Here is a 22797-nt window from a genome sequence, read left to right as displayed (position 1 = left end):
AACACACTTTAGTTCTTAAAAGTCGGCAGCCCCAGCTGGGATTAAAGAAAATATTACCAAAGAAATATTGAGCATAACATTCATAAAATGAATCCAGTGCAGCAGTCCCAAGTTTTATATTTGATTCATTTTCTAATTCACCATCAAACAAACACTTAATTTGAGGTCTTAAGGTTTTGATGTTCATATTATCTTAAAATCAAAAGGAGCACAAAAGCCATTCACTTTTTGCATTATTATCATGCCAATGAAGTGACATGTTTATTCTTAATGATTTTTGCCTTTTATAAGTATTAATACCATTACTATGTGTATTTTAATCAAGTTAAAAGAGTGAACTGCAGAGTGAACATGACTGCACTGCAGGCGGCTGACAGCTGATCTAGCAGCGATCAGCTAACACAGTCCTCACAAACGCTTCGGGGGAAATGATGTCTCATGCCTCTTCAAACATATGTCCTCATTTTGTGTTTCCTTCACTTGGTTTCCTTGTGTATCTCTGTGCATCGCCCCCCACTTAGTGCGCACTCAGATTTGGAAATGCATACTCTGTCTAAGCATGCTTCATGGGGGCAATCGCGCTTAAGCACCGTATGGAGCAACTTTGCCTAGTGTGAGAGTGCCCTTAAAGGCTTTATATGCGATTTTTCACACTTAAATATAATATAAATCAAGTATATCCTTTGAAAATAACTCTGTGAGTCATGACTGTCTACAATGGGTGTAACACCTGAGTCCCACTGTCTGTGATGTTTTCTGAGTTTTCCGAGTCCTGTCTTCAGTTTGTTTACATCGCCAGGATGGCCGGCTGACTCCTCCCCTCGCGTATAAAAGTTGTTTAATTGAGGGACTAGAGAAAAGAAGACTAACATACTGTACTCACTGCTTAACTGCGTTTCTAGATCACGCTCATTTCGGGTAAATTTACATGCAGTGTGAAGATACGAGCATAATAAAGATCACTAGCATTAGCATGCTAACACAACAATGCACCGCAAGTTGTTTTGGTTTCATCCTGGGGCTCAAGGGCGACATCTGCTGGATCAAAAAATCACATATAAAGCCTTTAAAAAGGCCAACAGAACAGACTGATTACAGTGTATCTTAAGATCAAGTACTTTATATTAAAAGTGAAAAAGTGGAGGTTTTCTGCCATGAGAGTATTATTCATTATTCTTTTATTAAAACAGTGATTCAACTTTTAAAGATAATAATCATATTGTGCACACACTTACTTACTGAATCTGTGATGCTCCAAAACACTTTTCATGTGTAAACACTTAAATAATGAGACAGAATATGACTGACTCATAAACATAATGTGCTTTTGTATCACTCTGTGTGGTTTGTCTGTGGCATAAAATGTTTATTGGGACATGGCATAATGAGTTTTTCACAGCTTACCGTACCTTTGGTCTCTGGTGGGTGAGGATGCTCATCACAGACAAATGAGATCTTTGGAGTATCTCCGTCTGCACCTGCAGAAACAGTAACAGTTGGTGAATATGAAGAGGCCGTGAAGCAGAAAATGCAATGAAAATGTCCATAAGTCTGGCCCTAATGTTCTGGAGCTCACCATCTGTTCATGACGAGTAAAATCAGACATGCTTTCATTCAAAAAGAACTTGACCCATTCATGTGTGGAACAATCCGCATCAAGAGATTTCTAAGTTGATTTTTGGCCGAGAGAAAAGATGAACGTCTCCGCACAGAGAATCACGTTTGGCTCTATCTGTCCTGAGAGAACATCATGGGTCAATATTGGATAATGCGGCTGTGGAAAAGGTCAAAGTGAAGGTATAATGCAGTTAGGAAAGCTCTCAGGAACTGGTAGTAAATTAATTCCTGAGTGGAAATACAAAAAAATAACTACAATTATCAGTCGAGCTAAAATCTCTGCTCTTTTTAAGACGACAACAAAGGAGAAGGTTGTCATTGGCTTTGAAACTTCAAAGGCCTTCATTGTCAAATACAAGAACAGCACAAGTGTTTGTTAAAAAAAACATCTGACTCGTCTGCGGTGGCAGCCTTTGTAAGTCACCACATCTCTTTCTTTGTGCTCGGTGTGTGTGTGTGTGTGTGTGTGTGTGTGTGTGTGTGTGTGTGTGTGTGTGTGTGTGTGTGTGTGTGTGTGTGTGTGTGTGTGTGTGTGTAAAAGTCTCTGCTTCTGTTCAGTACAACTGCACAATGACATTTTTTCAGCACCAGCAACGAAAAAAAGAATCCTGGTAAAAACTTCCTTTATAGGACTGTGACTGAGGTATGATTGAACACAGAAATAAAGTTCAATGTGGTAAATAAAAGACTGATTTCTTGCATAGATCAGGTTCAAAACATTCTTACCCAGAGCCGCTATAACCACAAAGCATCGCAGCAACAAAGACTGTGAATCCTCCTCAGACTCTGCCTTTACCAGGATCAAATCACTGCTTTTTCTCTGAACCTACACGCAACCCACAATATGTTTACGTATGCCCTCTGGGGGGATCTACTTAGTGATTCTGGGAAATGTAGTCAGGTACCTACTTCAATAGAAGTACATAAGGAAGCTTGAGGGAGAAAAAAGGGACCCACTTCCTCAGGGGAAAAAGGAGAACTGCAAGGGTTACAAGTGTCTATCCTTCTTTTTACAAGTTACACCTCATACTGTACCTGAGACATTTTGTCCTTATTGGATTAGCCCTGGTATCTTTTATTTCTTACATAAACATACACTAGATTTCTACATTGATAAAATTAACTCTGCAATGCACTCTGGGTAGTTATGTCAAATGGCTTCATTGCTCTTTTCACTAAGCTGCAACATCCAGGAGATCCTGTTCCCAAAAATTCCCTTTTCTCTGTGATGATCATCTGACAAGAATCTAGTAAATGACTGGTTGCCTCCTGGAGCAGCAACATTCAGCACCTCGCTGACCAATAAGGACTGAGAAGGTTCAGTAATAAGTGCCCAGAGTGAAGAGATTCTGAGCAGGTCTAAAAAGGACACTGGGTGCAGCTGTTACCCACACGCTGCTGATTTTGCTCTTTCTTCAGTGGGAACAGCTCTGCAAAAAGATAAGCAGCCTTGCGTAGCATGGGAGCTGAACGTGGCTAACACTAGCAGGCTCACATGACTGATCACCTCATCGGCTCAACCCTACAAAGCCACAGTTCACTGGATACAAACACCAAGATCAACTGAACGCTCATTGCGTAAGCTCATAAGCTAATTATCAAGCTATACTTCTTGCTCACAGAGGCGAGACAGAAACTGAACACATTCAGCCATTACAACAACTCGCCGCTGACTACCTTCTGTCAGTTAGGATGGAACAGAAGACTTGTTTTCTCTATTAATAGTTCAACTTTGGTGAGTTGGAGTTATAGAAAGAAAATGCATGCATTGCCTGCTATCTTTCTCAGCTCACGTTGGCTGTTTTTCTAAATCTGAAATGTCTCTCCTCTTGTTGTTTTTCACCACAAAATGACTTCAAACCCTGATAGGAACAAAAAAAAGTGTAATTTGCCGTGAAATGAGAGAAGTCTTACATTATCTCCACACAAAACTCAATCATTAAACACCTCATTGACTTCTCCCTACTGATTTAGATTTGGTTTCCTCTTCCTCTGATTAAGTCAGCTTATCCACAATGAAAGAAAATACAGTTTGTGTCTATTAGGTTAGAACTGAATGATGTCTTAAATGAGAAACACAATCCCTTCTTACAGATGTATCAGTTTATTTATAGGAGATAGATATAACTCACTCTGAAACATAAATCTGAATTAAAGTGAAACAATAAACTATGTGACAGATTAGCAAGAAAATGTTTCAGTTTATCTCACACCAGAAGCCAATATCTCAGACTCACAGCACATACAGAGTTAGTTATTTTAAACCTGTCAAAATGAAGCTGGGTCATAAATCATCGATACAATTATCAAGTTGGTGAAAGGAGCCAGGAGCTGTCTAAGTGTGAAAAACACTTGGAAGTATGATACATCAATTGAAATGGTATTTCTTAATCAGAGTGCTAAGCAATCAGCAAAAACCAATAAGGCAAGAGATAGAGAGACACCATTAATTATCAAACATGGCTGCTGTCCATATCCTCCATTAAAAAAAATGGATGCTGAAGATAATTTCTAAGTGAACTATCAATGTCAGGGTGAAGTTTTAAGCTTTTTTATATGAATACAAAGTAAGAGTGTACTCGTAAGAATGCACATTTGTGAGACTATCTTTGTCATTCAGATCATCAAATGCCCACTGACTGGAGTAACTACAGCTAAAAGATATATCCCATAAAATCCAAAAAGCTTCTTTTTCAATTAATTCCATTCTGCACAGGCAGAATGAAGAGGCCTGCCTCACAAATGCTGAAAAAAACAGAACAATGTCTGCTGGAGAAAGCTATAAAATCACACTGAGGCCCACGGGCACTGAGTGATGAGAAAAGCTATCTTTACAACACAACCTTCAACGGCTGTCTTATTATCATTATCACATTCACGTTCATTGTTATTGCGTTCATTTAACACCACGGCCAAATGAAGACGAGAGAAAAAACACACCCCCAACACACATACAAATAAAATAAAATGTGAGCAGAGACATCGACCTTCATGTGTGTCGGGGCAGGAGTTTAATTCAATCCACCCTGCTGCAGATATGAGCGGCCAACGCCTGACTTTAAGTCCACTCCATTGAACTGATGAGGGAGTAAAGAGAGGTTAAAAAACCAGTGCTAGACTTGAGCAGAATACGCAGCATATGCTCTTATGATATTATTTCCTGTCAGATGCCACAAAGTAATTCATAAATACATCAATGACCCTGGTCAGTCTGCTGCAGGTATTTAAACAAGAAAAATTTACTGCCAACATTAATCACAACTGGAGTGTTTGCACGCAGCATTAAGTGGTCGGTATGAAGCCAATATTTTATAGAGTCCTTGGAAGAATACATGCAGGCTAAGACAAACAGGTTGTTAATATGATTATATTACATATGCACATCACACCTCCTGCAAACAACTGATTTATGATTCCTCAACTCAAACGCCACCTTTCAAACTCAACCCTGCGAGGAGTATGTAAATCAGATAGTGTTAACATATTCATTTCTTAGTGGGGACAAACGATTCTGAGTTTCACAGTTGCAGAATGAGCCGATCACTCACACTAAACTACATGTTGGGGAATTAAGGAGGCTTTTTATCACCAGATACACGCAAACAAAAAGCTCTCAGTTCTGGTAATTTCTCTCAATATACAATTACTTGGAAGGCATGCTAGATGGAAAACATTTTTTCACAGTTCATTTTTTTCCTTTTGTATACACAAAGACAAAAAACTAAACAAAGGAAAATACTCCACGTTGTAATTACAGCATCACATAAATTATATATTTCCCATGGTTGTGACAGGAAGGCAGAAGAAATGAGTTCAAGTGAATTCAGTGTACATAAAAATGTTTTTTTCTTAAAAGTAATTGGAAGTCTGGTTTGCCTCTAACGGACAGAGCTGGTTTGAGTCTGACATTCAATCTCCCAAAACCTTTTTCCACTAGACCTCTTTTAAGCTTAGCTTCTCCTCCAGGCTGATTTTATTTATTTATTTCAAATAAATTATTACATAATACATCAATGTCTTTCCAAAGGCCTGTGCACTCTCTGATAATGCCAAGTATATTTGGCATTTTTAACAGCCCAGACTTACCAGGAATAGATTTAATGTTTTCATTATAGATGTTTGTTCCGAAGTAGAGATAAGGTAGTAAACTACACCTTATTAAAATGATGTAGGTTCATAAAGGAGATGTCAGGGGAGCTGTGGCTGTCAGAGAGCGGCTGAGCAGAAGTACTTCTGCAGCAAGGCTTAATGGGAGTCTGCATATATAACTAAACATGGCTGTTGCTGTGTCTGTGTTTATGAGCTACAAGAAAGTTACGATTTTCCATGTTCTCTTCCTTCCCATCTCCCACCCCATCCATGGAGCAAACCAGCTGTGTCGTCCAGAAAAAAATGAATGAAGGGAACACGTAAATCACATATCAGAACATGATAAATGAATTACTCAAGTTGAAAATCTTAGCTGATGTACACTGAATCATTTGTTGTGAACAAAACGACGCAACAATGGTCAATGGAAACCAAACTCATCAACACTTTGAGGGCTGGATTCAGAAATCACATTGAAAATAAGTTGGATCACAGGCTGATCCAACTTATGTGAGTTTTAACACAACTAATAATGTCACTGAGTAGTGTATGTATTAATTAACGCCATAACATTACTAATGTATAAAATCACAAGGACTCCATGGTCATTCTTTGAGTACCTGAAATCCTTGGAGACAAAGCTTCGCTGCAGCGTCCCTCTACCATATTAAAGCTAATGTAGCGAAGCCTGTCTCTTGATAAGCACGGCAGATAGAGCTGATGCACCAGGTGTCACCTTGTTTTTGAGTCTTTATGAATAATTAAACATGCCATTTTAAAATGTGGTTAATAGTGTACCATGTTAACCAGTAGGCATGCAGTGGTTAACCACATTTTACTGCACCAGGATGAACCCAGTACCCACTGCACGAGCATAAGGTCAGACAATCGCTTCATCCAGGTACCTAACAGCAGTCAGGGAACCATTGGCTATGACATAGAGGTCTGTGCCAACCCCCAAGGATATGCCTCCCCGAATAATCACTGACCCACCACCAAGTCGGTCTTGCTTGATGACGTTACAGGGAGCATGACGTTCACCCTAATGTCTCCAGACTCTTTCACGCCTGTCACACATGCTCAATGTGAGCCTTCTGTCAACTGTGAAGAGAACAGGATGCCAATGGCAGACCTGCCAATTCTGGTGTTCTCTGGCAATACAGCAGCATGTTGCTGGGCTCTGAGCACAGATCCAGCTAGAGGACGGCTGACCCCCATGCCACCCTCATTGAGTCTGTTTCTGACAGTTTGGTCAGAAGTAGGTACACCTGTAGCCTGCAGCAGGCCATCTTGTAGGGCTCTGGCAGTGCTCCTGCTGAGGAACAGATACCGGTCCTGCTGCTGGCCTTCTTCAGCTCTCCTGGTATCTCTTTCAGGGTCTGGAGACTGTGCTGGGAGACACAGCCAACATTCTTTCCACCGCACATATGGATGTACCACCTTGGAAGAGCTGGACTACTTGTGCAACCTGAGTGGTCTGCATTTACTGCTTCATGCAACCAGTGGTGAAAAGGACACTAGCAGACCAAAAGACTATAGAAGAATCACCCAGGAAGGATTTTACCTTTCCATTGTACCTTTTACTTGGACCAAAGCAGGTGACATTGATTCAGAACCACTTGTGCTTCCTATATGGACATACTGATATCCTTGAAGTTAAACTGAATATGTGTCATACAACCATACCAAAAAAAAGTGTGACAATTTTAGTTATATCAGTGTATTAAGCCAACAGGCTTTACCGGCCCCCTTATGGAACCCCTCACCACACAGCAGCCTCACAGACTGCAGGGGCCTCGAGACGAGTCTCAACCAAACTCTTACAAACCAGTGTCCCAATACATGTCAAGTGAAGTCAAACTATTTGTGTGGGTAATGAATTATGAGGAAAATAGCTTATTTTTTCTTCTTAGAGAGGTTAACAGATTTAATTTTACAGAAGCTAAATATTTCAACAGTTAAATAAATAAAAAATGTGGTCTTTTTCTGGTACATGGCCCCTGGCTGGAGGTGCTCAGCACCTGTAACTATCAAAGGCCTAAAACTACATTTTCAACTACTATAAACCTTTTGTGCTGTAAGTTGTATGTTATAATAAATGACATATACTGAATGAACAGAATACTGTATGCTTAAAAAAAAACATATATCTATATAAGCTTTAGTATTTAAAAGTTATGCAACATCTTAAAAACTGTGTTACATTTCTTTAAATAACACATATTTTCTGTGCAACTAACTAACATTTGAGAGGTAGCCTCTAACCTTCCACAGTCGTAGGAGGTTTACAGATTAGAGCATTTTAAGACCATTCGGGTCTCTGAACAGGGACACTGAAGGCTTTTAAGAAATATGATACCAGCATCACTGGTCCTTCAGCGACTGTGTTCAAGAGGGCAGCTGAAGAGACTGCCGTTCATAGTTCACTGATCTCTTAAAAGCTTGGGAAGCACACCCTTCGCTCACAGCCTTTTGACCAGTGCACAGAAGTGTATCATGCTTTTTAATAACCTCTGGTGATAAATATTCAGCAGCAGATTCAAGCATAGATATCACGGCCACAAGCCAAAACAATGCTGTGGGAATAGAAGAGGATTGATTCTGCACTATTGGTCAAATAAAGGTTTCTTCCTAAAGGCTTGATGAACAAATCTAGCTTTATGTCCATATAAAAGCTCTCACACCTTTTAGTACACAGGCATACATTTCCTCAAATAGTATTAATGGCTGAAAGTTAACAGCAGCATCTTTATGTCCCGACTTTAGCAAGGGTGTTCAAGTTGCAAATTATTTACAGGAATTACTTTAAAAGCCTGTGATGGTAAAAAGATGGTCTTAATGGTCTTACGAAAAAAAAAAAAATCACATCATGGCCTCCCCCTTTCACTTTCATCATGTTCACATCAGGGCCACATCGGAACAATTTACCGCAGTTAAATGGTAAATGGAGTGTGCTTTTAGAGCTTTTCTATTCTTCTGAAAAAGTGTTATTATAAGTTGTTATAATTTTAATTGCACACAAAATCAACTGATAGGACTATTAGACCATTAATTGTTTGATCCAGTAACAGAAATAATTCACATACAGCAGAACAATGGGTCAACAGGATCCATTAGCACAAAGTTGTTGCTAAAATATTATGTCTATCTTTTAAATATACAGGAAGAGGAATAAATATTCTCATTTTCTCTTTGCAGGACAGTGAATAAATTAAAAGTGTTGAATGAATGAATGTTACTATTACATTACTTTACTTGTTGGTGATATAAGTTACTTCAAGTTAGCGAGGACAGCTAATTTGTTTTATCTTACAGGTGGGATTTTGAGAATTGCCTATAAAATATTCTGAAAAAACTGTTCCTACCTCTAAAATGTGGTTAGAAAATCTAACTAACACTCTCCATTTGGAAAGGACAAGATATGTTCTGAAGGACAGACTTCAACAATTCAATAAAACCTGGAAACCCCTTGTCTTATATCTTGCAACTGCTGGCCGAATACAACAGTCCTCGTCCTAGCACACACTGTACAACAACTGAGATGGTTGAAGAGTGAAGGTCTCTAAGGGTCGTGGTATTATTTGTACTCTGTTTGTTTCTCTGTTCTTTACATTGCATGTTGTTGCACTTTATTTCTTAATTACCTTATTTAAATATTACCTCTGTGCCTATCAATATATCTGAGCTTCAAATAACATCAGGGTTACATGCACAATTGTAATAACTATAAAAACGAGTCTGGAATATATTGTTGAATGTATGTCCGATTTACTTGCTCAATAAAAGATATTGAACTAAAAAATATTCTGAAAAATGTCCTTACATTTCCAATTCATTTAGTTATAGCTTTGCCAAGAATAAGTGTCCCAATTTTTCGGTATATCATCATGTGCTCCAGTTTAACGATCTCCTGAAGTTGCCATGGTAATGATAATCAAGTGACATCAGAAAATAATCCAAAAAAGAAATAAAGAGCCACTTCTTTGATGATTGAGAAAATGGTCAAACTTCCACATTAGTAACAGTTTATTTGTAGAAATCAAGTAAAAGGTTGAGATAAGCTGTGAGTGCAACGTGCATTATTACTGGAAAATGTAAAACAAATTAGAGTTAATTGTGGGTCAAGATTGGACTTGTAATACACACAGCTCTAACAGAGTCGACATCATCAGAATGAATGTCTACATTAATAATGTGCTGAATGAACGTGTGCAGATAAACAGATGCAATACTGTGTATGTACATCTTTAAACAGGAGACAGTTGGTAATGCCTCCATCTAATACAAGCTGCTGCCTGACAGCAGCCGAGGAAACATGTTTTTGACTGTTGTCACACAGAGAACACTCCCAGGCAAAAACCTTTGCTAGACAGCATTGTAGAACTTCCGTTGAATAGTTCCTCACCAGAGGCAAAAACAGCCTTGAGCTACAACATTGTAATTTGCTGACCATAAAAACAGGAGTCATTTTGTTGTGGCCTTTTCTAATAGGAGAAATGCCTCTGGGTATCTTCAAATCAAATTCCCCAGACAAAAGTGGCTCCCCAGGCCGACCTAAACTACATTTCATATTGTAGATTATCCTTGATTGAGTATATTGCAAGAGAAACTCAACACTTGCCTGGCAATGAGACTGTGTACTGGATGCACGCACACTTCTGTATAATACTGCTGATGCAATATCATCCACCTACAGTGACTGCTTATTCTAATTTTTTTTTGAGACAGTTCTATGTGAGAGGAAGCAAATGACCCGTGCTAAACGACCCGGGATCTGAGCAAATACATTGTGTTACCCAGTAGAGTGCCTGCCTGCCTGCCTGCTCAGGGAGGACAAGGACTAAAGCCCTTAATCTCCGCTCCGATTCTGGATAGCTTGCCAGGTTTTAAATGTCATCAGAGTGGAAGTGTGTACTGGCTCGCATGGTCGGCCAGTTAAAACAACAACACCAGGTACTTAAATATAAGTACAGGAACACATGCAGTTGAGCCGGGTGACAGTGCATCGATTTAAAAATAGCACCACACTTGTGAACAGGAATCAGTGCCAAGACCATTGAAAATTGACACGTGCGCCGTCTGGTATGAGGGATGATAATAAACAGGGCTAAATATGAAGTTCAGATTAAATGTGATAATACCACTGCTATTACCAACGCCATTCCTTCATCAACACCTTCTCATTTGCCAGAAAACAAATGTAACGTGGAGATGAGTGAAACACTGTCAGGACAGGAAGCAGCAGCAATTACTAGTTGGATTCAGCATTCAGCAGTGACTGTATGAGCCAGCAAAAGGCTAAATGTGCCTTATAACCAGAAATCGACTTCACATCCAAGGGGACATCACTTCACTCTTAACAACACATGAGGACTTGTGATGGCAAAGGCTTTGTTGTCTGGAGGATGAGTGTGGGCTACAAGTAATGCTCCATCTGCAGCACACAATAAGACTTTATAAATACACCAAGGCACAGTGCAGAGTTTGCACACCTAAAATGGGATTAGGCTAAGAATTTGATTTTAAATACAAATCTTTGCACTTGGAATATTAATGCCGTGGCAAAGTATGCTGCCATAAACTAAACTATTTGGAGCCAGAGTAACACTGCTTACCATTCATTGTCAGTTGTGTTCATTTGCATAGTAGTTGTGTCATATGTTAAGGCTTTAAGTCATAAGGATCTGCTGATACAAATTAAATTTAAGACGCTTTTCAAACGTTTTTCTTTTAAGCCTGTTATACGTGCCTGACCTTTTTGTCAATAAGCTACTTAACTTGTTTTAGAAACCCTTTATTTTACTGTAAAAAATCGGAAAGTATTTTTTCCCCATCTCTTTGCAGAAGCGCTTGCGCACAACGTAATGATAGTCGGACACAGCGTCTGGTGGGCTATGGTCCACGGCAAGGGGGTAGCGATGAAACCAATGATCCTCCTCTCATTCATTCATCACAGGACAAGTGTCAGTGTTCTGTAGAAGCTCTCCTGCACGACCCAAGCGGACGTGAGAGTCAGCGTGACGACTGTTTCCAACTACGCCGAAAGAAAAGCTTACCTCCCCGGCCGCTCGCCGCTCCTGTCCCCCGGCGTTTTGTCCCTGTTCCGCGGCGACGATGCTCATGAAGGAACGCTGGTTTTATCCCGCAAACACTGTTGATGCATTTTACAGCCAAAAGAAGAGAGTGCTCTGGTAGCAGGCTGTGTGCTGGTGAGTAAGTGAGTCCTGTCTGTGCCACGGGGCTGCACGTCACCTGGTTAAGTGACCGGGACTTGGCAGACGGTTCCTGCTGGGCTCGCTGCGCGGTGGTGAATGCGAGATGTGCGAGACTGCTTGGACCGCTGCTTGTGTGAGGACTGCTGCGTGTAGACACATTTTCATGATGCTGCTCCGCCCTTTCACTGTGATTGGTTCAGGCAAGCCCTGCTGCGCCCCCATCCATCACTACGCGCAATTGCATGCACCTGCAGGGAGACTCTCAGCCCGAGAATGGATAAAAACGTCGTTCTCTTAGGTGTAAGGGTCTTGGGATTAAAGCCAGTGGGTGAGTTTCAGAGGTGTGTGTGCATGTCCAGGCTATGTGAAAAAATGGAATGGAGAAATATCCATTTATCACAGTTATTTTGAATGAAGACATCTGTATTCATTCAGCAATTACATGCTGAAGAAACAAGCATTTACACATCATGTCAAAATGAAAATAAAAAACTGAAGCTAGTTATCATTGATATTACATTCAATTAGTCCTATCAACACCTAATATCCTAACGTTTGCTTCCATTAACACAGACAACATGAAAAATATTATCAAAAATAATAATAATTAAGTTATTACATTTTAAAATAAAAGTATAGACTTATATTTCCTTGTACGTCTTTGGTATCAGCATTTGCCCAGCTCTTATAATTCTAGCCTCTTGAAATCAGCACAATTAGCTCAAATTAAAAAAAAAATGTACCGTTTCATTACAGTAGGAGTTTTTGACTTTAAAATGTTTTCCTTATCTTTGTATCCCTTTCTAGGGGCTTTTACCTGTTGCTTAACCAAGCTATTTAGATGTCCTTAAAGATTATGACCCTGTGGCACAACATGCAAGGTTATTTGGTTCACTGTTGTTTAGCTGCCCCTTTCTCTAATCGACCGTTTTCACTTAATTCACCTGATTAACTCTCCTTTTTGGACTGTATGGAAGAGTACATCATGTGAGGGCAGAAAAATCTAATTGTTCTTATTAGTGCATATTATGGTTTGGTGACATCAGTTTTTTTTATTATTATTTAGCTCAGCCCATCTTCACCTTGGGTCTAACTGGTCACCTGTGATAACACTGTAAACAGCACAGTAGCCCATAATAAGCAGTAAGTGGAGAAGTTGATAATAATAAAATTCATGCTGGATGAATTCATTAAGTTGCTTTAGTTTCAGGGTCCTGGCTCAATGTCATGACTTACTGAGACACTAGAGCAGAACAGAGCCATTAACTAATGTTATTAGCAGCACCAGTGCTTTTCATGCTAAACATATTAAAAAAACAGTGAACACAGGGAATGGTAATGGGTGCAGTGTAACTGTTTTTTTCTTTGCTTACCAAATCCAATGCTGTGTTATTTTACTCTGTTTAGAGGATATGACAGAAATCATTTTAAATCATGTATATTCTATATGCACCTAGTGGTGCAACCTGAACACATCGTCAGTGATCCGTCCTGGGGTCACCGGGTGTCTCGGGTCTTACAGCAGACACCCTCACGCGCTGCTGCGACCCAGTCAGGGGTGATCAGTCCCTGGCTCACATCAGGCTCACAGCCCCACCCAAACGTCATGCATTATTTTAGAGTTGATTGGCTGATATTATTCAGAGTGGCTCGGGTGATTGGCTGTCTGTCTGTGAATGTAGCAATGAATTAGTCGGCAGGAAGCGGGATGGTTTGAAAGCTAACAAAGTTGTAAAAATGAATGAAGTGGATTTCTTACTCCAGCAAGGTTTGAAACCATTGGAGCACATTGGAGCCCACCAGCTGAGGGATCATCACCCAAACTGCCAGTAAAACAAAGAAAAAAGTGGTTAACGGTTAGCATCGAGAAGACGGCGCTCTTCTGTTTTCCGTGTCTGTTATTCTGCTAAGATGGTACCTGGTCGAGGACAGGTTTCAAAGATCTTAAACCTCTTTCTGAGAGGATCACAAAACATGAGAGCAGCGGGATTCCTCTGGACAGCGCGATGAAACTGAGCTAACTTGGAAAAAAAAGTGTCGCTGCGCAAACTTACAGCGCTTACAGGCGATCCATTGAGCAGCATAACAGACGGGTGGAGGAAAACCGGTACGTGCTCAATCAGATCATAACGTGAATTAAACTGTGGAAAATGTGAAACGGCACTACAGGGCCTCAATGACTTTGGCGGACTCGCTTAACCCAGGAATATTCAGGTGCATTTTTTTTAATTGAGAGGAACTTTTCCACCCTGAAGAGGATACAAATGTTCACCCGCGACACCACGGGACAGCCACGGCTCAACGCTTTGGCGATGCCCTCTATAGACAGCCAGCTGATTCAGCAGCTACAGGACTTCATCCCTTATGTCAGCGACAAGTGAGCCCGCAGCTTTGATAAGTAAGAAGATATTTTATCATACTGCCTTTTAGAGCTTGTATGTGAATTGTTAATTTTTGATGAACTGATTGATGTAGAGAGGGTGACGTGTCAATGCGGGCTTATCTAAGGATTGTTGTCATAGAAAGGATCTGTATCCCTAAAAAGATGTCTGCGTGCTTCCTTGTGGACTTAGGTGGTTTAGCACTCTGTTGCTGTTGGCTTTGATGGTCCCATTTGTTCTCAGCTCAGTTGTATTGGTTTATGAGGATGGAATATTTCATGTTTAATTTAGGCTTGTGACTGTAGGAGGAACACTAACTCTCTCTCTCCCACTCTCTCTTTGCGAGTGTGTGTGCGAGTGTGTGTGTGTGTGTGTGTGTGTGTGTGTGCGCATGTAAGAAGCCACTCTGCATAGTATTTTGCTAAACCAAGAATGACCCCTTGACATGTAAAAAAATAAATAAATCACATCAGTAGCGAGAGTACTGTAGTTTTCCTGGTATATCATATCTTAAAGAGGTTGTGCCCCACCAAAGTTTAACACATAGAGGGGCACGCTGGTGGCGCAGTGGCAGGACGTCCCATGTGTTGAGACTCTCGTCTTGAGCGGTAGGCCCGGGTTCGCTTCCACCCGTGGCCCCCTTCCGCATGTCATTCCCCGCTCTCTCTCCCTGGTTTCCGACTCTATCCACTGTCCTCCCTCTGAATTAAAGGCACAAAAAAGCCCAAAATAAATCTTGAAAAAAAAAAAAAAAAAAGTTTCACACATAGAAACGCCACTGGGTATGGCCATAGGTGACAGTTGTGTGTACAAACAACTCTCTGATGTACGTCACTTTGGATAAAAGCACCTGCTAAGTGAATTGTAGAATAGCCATATAGCCATATAAATGTGTCAGCCTGTCGCCATAATGCTCCTTTATATTCTTGAATATGGATGGAATTTTTTGATTTATCTGACTATGTCTTGATTACCATTTGATAAAGGCAAAGTTTCCACATATCTGTCTTTGTTCCTTTATAAGGATCCCCATTAGTATCAGCATACGCATTGGCTATGCTTTGTGTAAACTGATACTAAATGGCTTGTTAGGACCGAATTGCCAGATTAATCACGGCTTCTCCTACACAAGCTCTTAGAGGACAGAAATACTTCTACCTCAATGCTCCAATTAAGATTAAGCAACATTATAATCTTAATCTGATTAGGCGGTTGGATTATGTAGCCAAGTGTCCGTTGGTCAAATCTATCAGCTGCCTTTGTTCTGATAAAAAATGCTCATACTATCGTCTTCAAGCACAAAAAAGCACATGTTGTGGAAATGAACAGAACATTTCAAAAGAATTACTGGTATCTATCTTTGAATAGGAAAATATTTTCTCTCTCAAGAACAACCAAATGTATTGTGACTCTACAGTCTGTGCACAATAGAGAGCTGTTAGATACCTTTACAATCTTTTTCTTTAAATTAGATATTTACAAATATTTTTATATTTGACTTATTTCAATGAAATAATCACCATGCAACAGCTATATGTTGATTGCTGATCATCTGCAGTGTATGAACCTACTTCACACAGGACTCACACAACCACCTGACTGAGTCTCTCTGTTGCTCTGTGAGTTTTGTGACCAACAGCCAGCAAAGGCCTCGTGTCTGTGTACAAGACAACTAAGGCCATCTGTGTGTGTGTGTGTGTGTGTGTGTGTTTTTTTTTTTCTTTGGTGTCCTGCCACAAAACTCTGCTGCCAGAACACCAAAGGGTACCCATGTGCATCACACTGCACCTTGGGACAGGCTCACTGAAGCACCTTTATTTCCTGTGGCTCCGTCGGTAGACATCTGTATTCTGCCAAAGCACCGTCACAATAGCAGCAATGCTTGAAAAGAGCTTTGTTGTGGCAGGATTAATACACTAGCATGATGTTAAATTTAATTTAAGCAGCTTGGCAGGGAACAAAACATTTTTTTTTCTAAGTTTTACTTGCTATAAACACATTTATTATCGCTAAAAATGTGTGCATTGTGTGTGCAAAAGCTTTGGCTTTTGGAGTCGAGTGGACAATTGTTGTACCTTCGTTATTTGCAGTTCTGCTTTAGCAAAGGTAGCGGCTTGGGACAGACACACACATGCACTGATATTGTTCCATACAACACCCAAAGCTTGCACTTTGTGAGACTAAATGGATTCTGAAGGGATTTTCTTCCTCAGAGGGACACAAAGACAGGATGAGGTCAGCAGAGCCAGTGTGGGATGGTTTGTTCTGCAATATGGCGTACTGAACAGAAGATGAAAAGACCTTTATAGTTGGGGGTCAAAGTTCCAGTTTAATGCTGCATGTTGCAGACATCATACCACTATTAGTATCAATACAGTTTGTACATCTGAGGCAGTTATCCCAGCATGCACCGCCCGCTCAATGAAACCAGAAAGACTAAAAAAACACATAGCACACAAATAAAGCAGCTCAGTCTCCAGAAACAGTATATTTATTTGTTGGTTTAAAAAAAAAAAAGAATATACACTCAGAAAAGTAGCCACATTTATAATTGTCAAGTTTTATACATTCTTAAAAATTAAGCAGCTTTCTCAAAAACATTAAGCAGCAACCTTTCGTGATTTAAATTGGTACCACTTTAAACTGTAACAACAGATTTAAATCATTACATATTCTCTAAGGCTGTGATAAATTCACCCTATACACAAAAATAGACCAAACAGAGCATCATAATCCTAGAGACTTCATTATTGACAGTAAAAAATAAGTTTAAGTGACTTCTGTGAGATTATTTGTCTGTGAAAACCCTTTTGAGTTCAAACAATATGGCTGTCCCCATCATAGTGTTTTAGAAGCAGAAGGGACATGAGAGGAAGGGAAGAAGGAAACAAAAGATTGAGAGAGAGGGAGAGGAAGAGGAAGAAGCAGAGAGATATTTGTGAGAGAAAGCACAGAGTTATTGTTGAAATGTCGTTCGCTCACACGACATAAATTCAGTGTTAAGGCAATAATTGAAAAAGAAAAATACTGAAGAAAGGGCAAATCAGTGAAAACCTGAAGATCATAATCACTGTGGCTCTATTGTGCTTTACTTTGCAATATGTTTGGGCTTCCCAGATATACTAAGGTGTTACCTACACCCCATTCATTCATAATTACGGTACACCTTCTGGCACGTCACGCAGATTTTCAGAGATAAATATATCTGAAAAAATAAAACTCATGATGTATTGGAAATAGAAGAGTGAACAGGTGACATTCTGTATAATTCATTCTGATACAGTTTGAGGAAAACCGGATTCTTGAAGCAGAACCACTGTAGAATTTTATACAGTATGATTGGAAACATAATGATACAGTGGTTTGTGTGGAACGATTTCATTGGAAACTCTGCTGAGTGGGAAGAGAAAGTGGATTTCAAACGAAGACCATTTTCTCCTTTAACAGACAGCAGCTGGCCAATTTACAAACAGCATGAATAATGCACAGACCCTCGGCCGTGAGCAGACGTCCTCTGTGTTTTTTGCCACAATGGACAGACATCCATCATTGGAGAAACAGGAGAGGTAACGTCTCACGCTTCATTAATAGTGATATGGAGCTCTTAAATCCTGTGCTCTGATTGGTCTTCCTCACATTCTCACTGACAATGTCTCTATCTCATTGATATGCTGCTGCCAGTCCTTACCATGTACGTGTTTATGTACATGTGTGTACATAATGTTTTGGCTCTCATAAGCATAGATCACTTACTTCTCTATGCACAGCGCCTGAGGCTAATAACAGGACACTCTCAAAGGATAACTTTTTCTCTCTCTTCCCCAACAGAAAGCCTCACGGCTGATTCCTGCGTTACTCTCGTGGACCTGCGGTAAGCGGCAGGTTTGAGTTCTCAGAAAAGTCTCAGTCAGGTTTATTGCATTCTATCAAGAAAGCCCTCAAGGGCTGCTGTCACTCTTCAACACTGTTTTGCTTTGGCTCGCATCCCCCCATGCTGTTTCTGCTCAAACAACACTGAAATACAGTAAAGAGTTCATGGGTAGAGTCTCCAATTTTAACGGATAGCTTCATAATTCTGAGGGAAATCTTGCTATTTTTGAACTCTCATAGTCTGGTCTGTATTTTGTCTTAATGTGTAGTGACGAAATTAAGCAAGCCAGCCAAATCCCCATTCTACTTTCTAAACGTTTTATTTTGGGGGGAAAAAATACAGCATAACAACACCTTGTTGTTGCTTCACAGCTTATCCTGTGTCATTCCTGCATAAACGCATGATTCTCTACTAACACAAGGACTACACACAAACAAATGTGTCACAGATCTCTGGATTATTACAACACTGTGTACAGTACAGGTTCAGATAACACAGCTCTGTCTGAAACAGCAGTTGTCAACACGTAGATGTGAGTATGTTTGGTAAGCATTAATATAGAGAAAAACAATCTCCTCAGAAAGATGGTCGAGGTTCTGGGTGTCCTCTGCTGCTTTCTGCGTCCCTGCAGAGAGAACGAGTGAGCAGCAGAAAAGAGGACAAAGACGCTTCAGTTGTTGCTGCCAGATGTATAGACACGATAACAACAAAGTAATTGGAGCAGCAGAAACGTCTATTTTCCCACACAGCATCTTTTTATGTGCTGCAGAATGAGACTAGCCTTGAAAAGGGTGAAAAAAGCAGATAAAGAGGATTATGTGCTTTAATTCAGTTTGATGCAGAACATGTGGAGGGGCATGACCTATTAGGTATCTATGGAAACACTCCATCATCTGCACCACTCTCACTTTCTCCTCCTCATCATCCACCTCCATAATGGCTCTCTGATGCTGTGCCCAGTGTTTGGCCTTTTAGTTATTTGTGGGAGTCATTGTTCTGTTTTTGATTTCTAGATAGATCAGTCCGTGCTCAGAGCTTCTGAAGCTTCTGCCACTGCAGCCGACCAGCCAAAGGAGAGTGTCTGTCAGTAGGGCATGATGCTGGGTGGATTACTTGACAGTACTAGTTAAATTAATGTGTAGGCGTGTGTGCGTTTCCTAGTACTTTTGTCACAGAGGATGTGTGATTGTTAGTCACTTTTAAATGTGTCTTTGGTAGCTTTGGTCTATATTCTTTATTCAACTTCCTGCAAAAAAAGTGATTGGGTTTTAACATTTCTTTTCAGTTTTGCTTCGTAAGTTTGGGATTGTTCTATCATTTCTTAATAAATGTGATGTGGTCTGTTGACATTAGCAATTTCGCGACCCAAAGAATCAATTGTTTAACCAGATTTTATTCATAGAAAAATACAATTTCAATCGCACAAATAAAAGTCTTCCCCTTATCGTGCCACAGAGAGAAACCTCTAGCTCTTCACATTACAGGCATTGAGGGGATAAACACAAACCAAAAGTTGGTCAGTCGATGAGACAGCATGGCGAGGCAGCAAGAGAGAAAAAGAGAGAAAGACAGATACTTTGGGACGTTAAGGAGGGAGAGCAGAAGCACTCCTCACCAGCTTACTATAATCATCACTGGCCCAATTTTAGAGGAAGCCTCTCAATTATCTGCTGGCTCGTTGGCTGTCAGACACAGTCTCATATACAGACTTAAAGATGACTGTGTCGGTCTGTGTAAGTCCTCAACACAATTTAAAAGAAAAGCCTCATGTAGTCAGAAACACACAGAGTTTCCTCCTGGCTCTTCAATAACTCGTGCACGTGTGTTTGTACTTGTGACCCTTGTGAGTGTACAGTTTACATGCAGTAAGGTGATGTTGTGTCTGTCTCTCTACATGTGTTTCTCACCAGACGTTTCTCATTCTCTGCCAGTCCTCAAAAAACATTCAGCTTTTACCCCCAAAACACACATCACACAATTATATAATTTTGCTCACAGTTGTCTTGCTCTAAAAATACTCCAATAGCAGAGAGCAAGTTTCTGGGTCGCAGAAATGTGAAAAGTGCCTCCATGCTGGTTAAATGACATGGTAACAACTTCCTGTCAGGAAATGTTTGAATTCAAACTAATTTTTGACCCAGTGTTTCTCCCTGATACCTGCTGCTCTGAATGCTTCCTACAGAGACAGTTTGAAACAACTTGGGAAAACTATTCCCTTTTATGTGAAGAATACAGAAAGATCTTTGCTCTGAGAATCCATTATGTGCCAACATTTTGCACAGCAGTAAGCTTAGCTTAGCATTAAAACTGAAACAGGGATATAGCTATTGTGACTCTTTCCGATATAATTTCTTGTCAAGAATTTGGATTCATCCTCACCTAAGCACAGGAGAGACATCGACTGAAACGGTTTTGTTTGAATCTGAAGAACAGGTCAAAATGATACATCCACCTTTTGCAGGAATAGGCATGAAGGGGAGTCAGTGAGTATGAACTGCAAAGTGAACAGATGAACCATCACCCTCATACAGTCATCGACTGAATTACAAAAATGTACCTTGAAATGACATTCAGTTCTTTATAGTTTCAACAGGTGTATCAAAGGTGATTCAATTATGCCCCAGGTGTTGCTCTGTAGTACATATAGGACTCCAGCTGATTGCCAGCCTTGTTCACACCTCCAAACAATTAGATCTTTCCTCCGCACATTGTGGCTGCTGCTGAATGGACCAGCTTAGAAAGAAGAGGGACCCACTGGTTGGAGATAGTGTCGTACCTGAAGAGAAACATTTAGATTTTTTAAAATTACATTCTGTGCAGCACTAAAGTAATTTAACCGTGTATAAATTAGAAATCAAAAGCAAAAGACTCAGGAGAAAAAAAAAAGATACAGGTCAAGGTTTAAATTGAAGAGTCTTTGAATTACAGCACTTTTCAAACCTTTGTCATAAACACTTTGCAGTTAGTCATTTAGACCCACTAATAATATACAGAAACTCTCTGATTTAAAGTTCCCACTGGACTGAATTCACAGAGAAAAACGCTGGTTTTTGCTCCAGGGCTGACATAAATAATTAGCAGAATGCCTACACCACTAGGAGAGATGAAGAAGACCAACCTTTATGTACAATGACAGCAATTTTATGTAACTTTGTTTTAATGTTTTCCAACAACCTGCCAAGGGACTACTGATGGCAATTAGCCTGTGGCTATAACCTGGCATATTTAAATGTTTTATGTTCATTAATGTGCACTGTCCCTATTTAAATAAATACATTGAAATTGAAATTAAAGCAATTACAAAAAACAACATATGTTTGGAGCTACAAGCCAGTAGTCTCTGGAGTTGGGCTGTGTGTCAGCGCCAAGCATTGGATCTTTCTCACTGAATCTTCTTTTGGAAAAGACTACAACACCGAGCTGAATACTCAGCCGACCCAGACCAGCACCCATAGACGCAGCAAGATGAAAAACCCTGACAAAATGACAACAAGACACCGGGTGATTGGATTGTGTGCTTGTAAGAGGAGGAGTGGGCACTAATACAGTATGTATATTTTGTAACTTTCTTTGTGATTTTGTGTGTTTTTTTGCCCTGTGGCTCCATTAGCGTGATGTGTTAGCAGTGTAATCCTTTGTCCATGGGCCACTGATCAAAGCAGACGACAGCCTTTCAGCAGTAGGACTCACTAAAGAGATGCAGAAAAGAAAACTAGGAAAAACACCATACACATCTAACAAAGGAAAAGGTCCTGTGCTGTCAATTTAAGGCGTTTTTAATTATTTTAACACCAGTCAATGGCCTTCATTTGATGTTTTACATTATTTAAGCAAGCACACCTATCTACTCATTTTAACTTTTCTATACTTTTTATCTGATATATTCCTTAAATAAACACAGGTGTGCAGAGGTAACTTTACGGGTACACCGCAAAAGTCAAGTTTGTTTGATGCGTGTGAGTGTTTAAGCACAGTACATTTCCTTGGTCCTGACATGGTTGGTTGAGGTGGGCTTTGGCACGATATGGTTGCTCATACACAAGCACAAGCACGGATATGCAAGGCAAGATGTAACATAACATAACCGAAAATGGCTACCTTTCATAATCGAGAAGGAGTGTTAGAGGACCATATCCAACCAAATCGACCAAAAATAAGCCACAAAGTCAGAAAAGTTACTGACATGTTCTCTGTTTTGTTCTCCATTGTTCTAATTTTGAGTATGGTGTTACGACGTGGTGACGTAGCTACAAGAGGTAACCGTGCTCAGGCCCAGTTTGGTCAAAAGCAATGTGAGTGCAGACCAGCGGGAGAATAATATGTGCAGTCTATCACACACACATGCACATACTACAAGGACACACAGACAAGACCCCTCTCCTTCGGAATAATCTACAAATCAGGATCTAGGGGGCCTAAAATATTGTTTTTTGGTTAAGTTTATAGTTAGGGCTGGTTCAGGTCTGGACCAGCTCCTCGTTATGCTGCTATATACTATGACTGCTGGGGGACCTATGCATTCACATCATAGCATGTCACTATCTATAAATCTTCATGTACCATGAACCATTTATCTTCCTGGGAGCTCCTGAGCTCCCTTGTCTTGTAGGTTCTTCTGGATCAT

At 40.2% G+C, this 22797-nt stretch overlaps 1 protein-coding gene across 2 annotated transcripts in view; it reads right to left on the bottom strand.

Moving 5' to 3' along the window:
- The window catches only part of LOC109989760 (kelch-like protein 29), a 138806-nt gene extending 126742 nt beyond the window's left edge, over positions 1-12064 (bottom strand). The window contains exons 1-2 of one of the 2 annotated variants that reach the window (XM_065963403.1): positions 11763-12064; positions 1405-1478 (exon numbers count right to left, since the gene is read on the bottom strand). The gene's annotated coding sequence lies outside the window, so the exon portion shown is untranslated. The remainder of the gene's footprint in view (positions 1-1404; positions 1479-11762) is intronic. The other variant, XM_020641626.3, reaches the window with a different exon arrangement.
- Between the last annotated feature and the right edge of the window lie 10733 nt (positions 12065-22797).

Source organism: Labrus bergylta, chromosome 15, assembly GCF_963930695.1.
Source record: "Labrus bergylta chromosome 15, fLabBer1.1, whole genome shotgun sequence".
Taxonomy (NCBI): Eukaryota; Metazoa; Chordata; class Actinopteri; order Labriformes; family Labridae; genus Labrus; species Labrus bergylta.
Note: the sequence above shows the minus strand (reverse complement) of the source record. Positions and strands in the feature narration are given on the sequence as shown.